We start from the raw sequence: 6,960 nt of genomic DNA, 5'->3' as shown, positions 1-6,960 counted from the left end.
TGAATCCTTTCGAAGGAGGGAATAATGGAGATCGAGGGGCAGGCCAAATGGCTCAAGCTAATATTCCCAAATATTCTCAAGACCCTTTGCAAGGAATCGGTGGTCCAATGACTAGGGCAAGGACAAAGAGAATGAAAGAGGCTTTACAATGCTTAATCATGAAAGTGCATGACAAAGAGACTATTCTAGAAGATTCTAAGACTGCTCTAGAAGTGTCCAAAGCTTCCACCCTTGGGATCAATATCAACGATGTTCATCTTCTGCAACTGCTGAAGAATGTGTCGGGCAATAGAACCACTGCTCTTGCAGAAGTGTGGAGGACAACTGCCATTCCTCTTACTGCCACCATAAATCTTTCTAAAACCCTCAACACCAATGCCCCATCTTAAGTAGATTTTTTGGGCCATGGAAGCAGCTCTGATGTAGTACCAATCTGGGTCATATGGTGCAAGCTCCTTGAATGTGGTGGTCTTCACAATATCAGTCCAGTGAGGAAGCTCCATCTTCCCCGATCGCTTCAGATGAGTCACATAAGCCTTAATGAACTCATGAGGGGAAACATCCTTCACCGTTCTAGCAGTCTCCATGGCTGTAGCTAGACCCTCGAGCTTCACCAAAGGTTGTCTGAGGCAGGTTTTCCTCTCTAGTACTATACACATGATTTTAAGAACTCGGTTTTCCTCATTTAGATTAAGGAATTTGATATTCCTCATCTCTAACAATTGTTTCAATGTTGATTGAACTATAAGCTGTTTTTGATTGATCATCTATACTATATTTATGGTTTTTTTCCCAAACATCCCCCTCTATCGTTTGGTCTCTTTTTCTTTACTATTTTCCAATTGTATTGTTCACCTCGGAGTTTTAAATGTTTAAAGTAGCTATTCTGCTTCCATATATTTGTTGTTATGCATACTTTTAATACACCTTTGTTATTGAAGGCCGTTGAATGGTGTAATGGTAAATTCGAGGTTGACAATCATGAGAACATGGTTTTGTGCTTGAGAGCGGCCACTTTATGCAAAAAATGTCAAAAGCAGGGATTAAAGTATCGGATATGGATACAGATACACTTTGGAAACACATCGATACAGATGAAAACATGGAAATGCTTGGATATGTTCGGAAAATGCATACAAATTCCATAAGTATATTAACATCACTAAATCTAATGTCAAAATAATCACAAATAGTGTATAAATACATGGATACAAACGAAAATATGGAAACACTTGGATACGTTAGGAAAATGCATACAAATTCCATAAGTATTGTTAACATTACTAAATCTAATGTCAAAATAATCCCAAATAGTGTATAAATACATAGGAAATGTATATTTTTATGGTATATATGAAAAAATACATTACAATTATTATACTAGGATGCATAAATATCATACAACTTTACTGATAATACATACATTAATCAAGAGTCCAAGACATATATTATATATTTTTTTACAAATTAATACATACACAACTGTTATTATTTTATTTTCTATTAAAGTCCAAGGCAAAAAAAAAACATATGCAACTATTATATTTGAATTATTATATTAATCATTTTATATTTATTTTTTTAATTTTAAAATTAATAAAAAAGGTCAATTAAAAATTTAATTCTCAATTTTCTGGTAAATAATATTTTTTTATTTTTATAAACAAAAAATGTCATTATAAAATGTAAATTAAAATATCAATTAATAATTTACAAAAATATATAATCTTAAAGCAGAAACCAGACATAGTCAACTCAACCGACAATTAAGAAGTGTATTACAACTCTAAAGTCAATACTCTACCATAGACGAACCCATCATATCCAGATAAGATAAATGCACTTTCTCAGACATATAGCAGATGCCTAGTAAGAAGCTATCAAAATTATTTAACAAATCCAACCAAAGATATCGAAACATTAACTAAAGAATGCCAAGGTTAATCAAACCATTCAACGAAATCCCCCCAAAACTAAGTATGGCCAAACCTAAGTATATCCAATTAAACATTATCGAAAACTAACCAAGCCCTCACCAACCACCAATCTTCAAACAAATCTATACCCACTAACAATCCTTATTAGAACACTAAACTCTCTTTACCAACTTATCCGAATCCAACATACCTTGATAAATTAGGAAAAAAACTCAATCCGCTTAAAAAGGAAAACCAGACCTACTCAAACAAACCAGTAAACATGGATCAGTCTATCCAATACCTTCTAAACGGTCTATAAGAATTCGAAGGGAAATCTTGACAGAATCGATTTAACATATAGAAACAGGGCTTATCACAACACTAATCACGATGTTATAAATTAAACAAACCCATCATATTTAGAGAAAATGAGACATCGAATCAACTCCTTTACAAAATGAAACCGGTCCAAATCAAATCAAATGAAATCCAAAAAACAATGATCAATCCAAACAATCCCACCGTTTAAACAAACTAAACAACTCAAAGCAAAAACCTGGGATAGCCAACTCAACCGATAAGAATCAAGCGTATTACAACTCTAAAGTCAGTATTCTACCTTAGACGAACCCATCATATCTAGATAAGATAAATCCATTTACTCAGACTTATAACGGAAGCCTACAAGAAGTTTTCCACATTATTTAACAAATGTAGCCAAACCTATCGAGACATTAACTAACGAAGATGAAAAACATAGCTGAAATCAACTTAAAACAACCCAAGATTTTCCAAACAAACGTAACCTATAAAGACAAAGCCAAATTAAAGACAACAAAGCTGAAATTAGATGCAGACAATTTTTGAGGACTCACTTTCAAATTAACCGATCCAAATACAAATGAAACCAACTCAACATAGATAAACCCATGTGGTTAAAGTTCAATTATTGTTAAGGTTAATCAAACCATTCAATAAATCCCACAAAACTGAGTCTGGCCAAACCTAGTTGAACCAATTAAACAATATTGAAAACTAACCAAGCCCTCGCCAACCAACCAATCATCAACCAAATCTATACCCACTAACAATCCTTATTAGAATAGTAAACTCCTTTTACTAAATTAATTGAATCCAACATTCCAAGATAAAATAAGAAAATAACTCAACTCATTTAAAAAGGAAACCCAGAACTACTCAAACAAATCAATAAGACTGGATCAATCCACACAATACCTTCTAAACGGTCTAAAAGAATTCAAGGGAAAAGCCTGACAGTATCAATTTAACCTATAGGAACTGGGCATATCACAATTCTAGTCACCATATTCAAAATTAAACAAACCCGTCATATTTAGAGAAAATGGGAAATCAAATCAACTCCTTTAAAAAATGAAACCGGTCCTACTCAAATCAAACGAATGCCAAAAAACAAGGATCAATCCAAACAATCCCATCGATTAAACAAACTAAACTATTCAAAGCAGAAAACAGACATAGTCAATTCAACCGATAAGAATCAAGAGTATTACAACTCTAAAGTCAGTATTCTACCTTAGACGAACCCATCATATCTAGATAAAATAAATCCACTTTCTCAGACATATAGCGATGCCTAGTAAGAAGCTATCCATATTATTTAACAAATCCAGCCAAAACTATCGAGGCATTAACAAAAGAAAACCATCTATGCAAAACATTGTTGAAATCAACTTGAAACAACTTAACATTTTCCAAACAAATGTAACATATCAAGACAAAGCCAAATTAAAGACAACAAAGCTGAATGTAGATAGACAATTTTTGAATACTCACTTTCAAACCAACCGATCCAGATGCATATGAAGCCAACTGAACATCGGTAAACCCATCTGGTAAACATCGAATATTGGTAAGGCTAATCATACCATTCAATGAAATACCACAAAACTGAATTTGGCCAAACTAGGTAGAACGAATTAAACATTATCGAAAACTAACCAAGCCCTCGCCAACCAACCAATCATCAACCAAATCTATAACCACTAACAATCCTTATTAGAACACTAAACTCCCTTTACTAACTTAACTGAATCCAACATTTCAAGATAAAGTAGTAAAATAACTCAACTCATTTGAAAAGGAAACCCAGACCTACACAAACAAACCCATAAACCTGGATCAATCCACACAATACATTCTAAACGGTCTAAAAGAATTCAAAGTAAAAGCTTGAAAGAATCAATTTAACCTATAGGAATTGGGCTTATCGTAACTCTAATCACAATATTCTAAATTAAACAAACCCATCATATTTAGAGAAAATGGGAAACCAAATCAACTCCTTTAGAAAATGAAATCGGTCCTACTTACATCAAACGAATGCCAAAAACAAGGATTATTGCAAACAATCCCACCGTTTAAAAAACTAAACTAAACAAAGCAGAAACCAGACATAGTCAATTCAACCGATAAGAAAGAAGCGCATTACAACTCTAAAGTCAGTATTCTACCTTAGACGAACCCATCATATCTAGATAAGATAAATCCACTTTCTCAAACATATAGCAGATGCCTAGTAAGAAGTTATCCTTATTATTTAACAAATCTAGACAAAGCTATCGAGAGATTTTAGTATGTTTTTCATAGTAGTCCAATGCTCCTGCCCTGGGTTTGATTGGAATCTGCTTACCACCCTCACTGCTTGAGAGATGTTAGGGTGAGTGCACAGCATGACATACATGATGCTCCCTACGGCTGAGGCATAGGGAAAGTCCTTCATGCCCTCAATCTCCTCGGGAGTCTTGGGAGACATACCCTTGTAGAGAGTGAATCCATGCCTGAAAGGAACATTTCTTTTCTTAGATTTCTCCATGTTGTATCTCTTGACTATCTTGTCAATGTAAACAGATTGGGATAATCCTATTATCCTCTTCGATCTATCTCTATAGAGTTGAAAACCCAGTATGTAGGAGGCTTCTCCAATATCTTTCATGGACAATTGCTGTGAAAGTCATACTTTCACCGTAGTCAACATTCCTACATCATTCCCAATGGGTAGAATGTCATCTATATACAGAACCAGGAATGTAACCTTATCCCCAGTGGATTTCCTGTAAACATAGGGCTCATCCGGATTTTGCTCAAGTCAAACCTTTTGATAGTAGAGTCAAACCGGATGTTCCAACTCTTAGAAACTTGCTTAAGTACATATATGGATCGATTTAATTTAGTAAGTTAAAAATTTTATTTATTTAATTTGCTAAATGATTTAATTTTATCAAAAATTTATTTCACTATATCTCTCCCTCCCTGAGTCTAATATTTTGGGTTATCAATGGGCCGAGCTTGGTTTTAGATAGATTGGATATTTATTTATTATTTTACTAAATGAATTGAGTCATTATATATAGATTTTATTATTTAGTTTAATAAATTAATTAATAATTTATTTTTTTCTTTCTCTGGATCCTTATTTTTTGGGTTATCAATGAGTTAGGTCTAGTGTGGTATAGCATGTACCTGTCCCGTCCCAATAATTAATGAAATTTTATTTATTTATTTAATTTACTAAACTAAATTATACATTTATATATTTAAATACATTAGATAAACTATTATGTATAAATTTTTATTTATTTGATTCAACCTGACACCCAATAATAAATGAGTATTTAGTTATTTTATTAAATTAAATTGTTGATTTGTTTATTTTACAAAATTAAGTAATTAGTAATTTATTTAACTATTTAGTTATTTCAATCTCTCTATCGAAGCCTAATATTTAGGGCTATTAGTAGGTTAGGTCTCAACTTGGATTAAAGTTATTAATGGGATCAATAGAACATATTTATGCGCAAGTCAAAGTCCAAGTTGAACTTTGGGCCTACATCTTGAGCATGAGCCTGAAGTTCATATAGAGCCCAAATCATGGTGAGGAAATTCTTTGTTTCTCTCATTTTCTCACCTAATTACTTATATAGTTATGCTATTAAGTTAAAAAAATATTGACTAAACTTACTAAATTATTTTAGTTTATAAACAAATTATTTCTCTCTCTCTCTCCCTCTCTCTCCCTCCTGAGTTACATATTTAGGGTTGTCAATGGATAGGGTTTAGATCTAGATAGTTTGGATATTTATTTATTTTTCCAAAAGTTAGTAAATTATTATCCATAGATTTTATTTATTTTCGTAACTAAATTATTCATTTAATTAATGATTTAATTTAGGAACAACGGATTAGTTCTGGTGTCGAATAGGCTGTACATGTCTTGTCCCAATAATAACTTAAAATTTATTTATTTATTTTACTAAATTAAATTATTCATTTATTTGTTTTAATATATTAAATAAATTATTCTCCATAAAAATTTTTATTTATTTAATTCAACCTGTGACCAATATTTACGGTTGTCAATGATGCAAGTTTGGTTGGGGATAGCTTGGACTAGTCTTGCACCAATCACAAGTGAATATTTATTTATATTTTTTTTGTTAATGTTAATTATTGATTTATCTATTTTATAAAATTAAGTAAATCATTATCCATATATTTCTATTTACTTAATCTATTGAATTCTTTAATTAACTAATTAATTAATTATTTTCCTTACATATTATTTCTCTCTCTCTCCCAAAGACTATTTTTAGGGTAACTAATATGTTTGAGGTGTGGGATAGGATGTACCTGTCTCGTCCCAATAATAAATGTAATTTTATTTATTTATTTTACTAAACCAAATTAATCATTAATTATTTTACAAAATCAACTAATGGTATCCATAGGTTCCTATTTATTTAATTTATTAAATTATTCAAGTAGTTAATAATCCATAGATTCCCCCCAACCTTTTCATTGGTTGGGCCACGTCTGGTTTGGGCTTTGCTTTTATATCAACAGAACTTATTAAGGCCCAAGTCTAAGCCTAGGCCAACCATCAATCCAAGATTTTGAGCCTATGCCCGACCATCATATAAAGCTCAGATTGCGATAAGGAAATTTTTGTTCTTTGTCTCTTTCTCATTTTCTGGAAATCTCTCTTCCATATTTGTTGCTAACA

The 6,960-nt window shown here is 32.0% G+C and overlaps 1 pseudogene; it reads right to left on the bottom strand.

Moving 5' to 3' along the window:
• Window positions 1-206: 206 nt before the first annotated feature.
• LOC148852719 (small ribosomal subunit protein eS19x pseudogene) lies at window positions 207-713 on the bottom strand (annotated as a pseudogene).
• Window positions 714-6,960: the final 6,247 nt, after the last annotated feature.

Source organism: Nelumbo lutea, chromosome 5, assembly GCF_056320005.1.
Source record: "Nelumbo lutea isolate HS-2025 chromosome 5, American lotus-T2T, whole genome shotgun sequence".
NCBI classification, from domain to species: Eukaryota; Viridiplantae; Streptophyta; class Magnoliopsida; order Proteales; family Nelumbonaceae; genus Nelumbo; species Nelumbo lutea.
The sequence above is the reverse complement of the archived record's forward strand: the minus strand, read 5'-3'. Positions and strand labels throughout refer to the sequence as shown.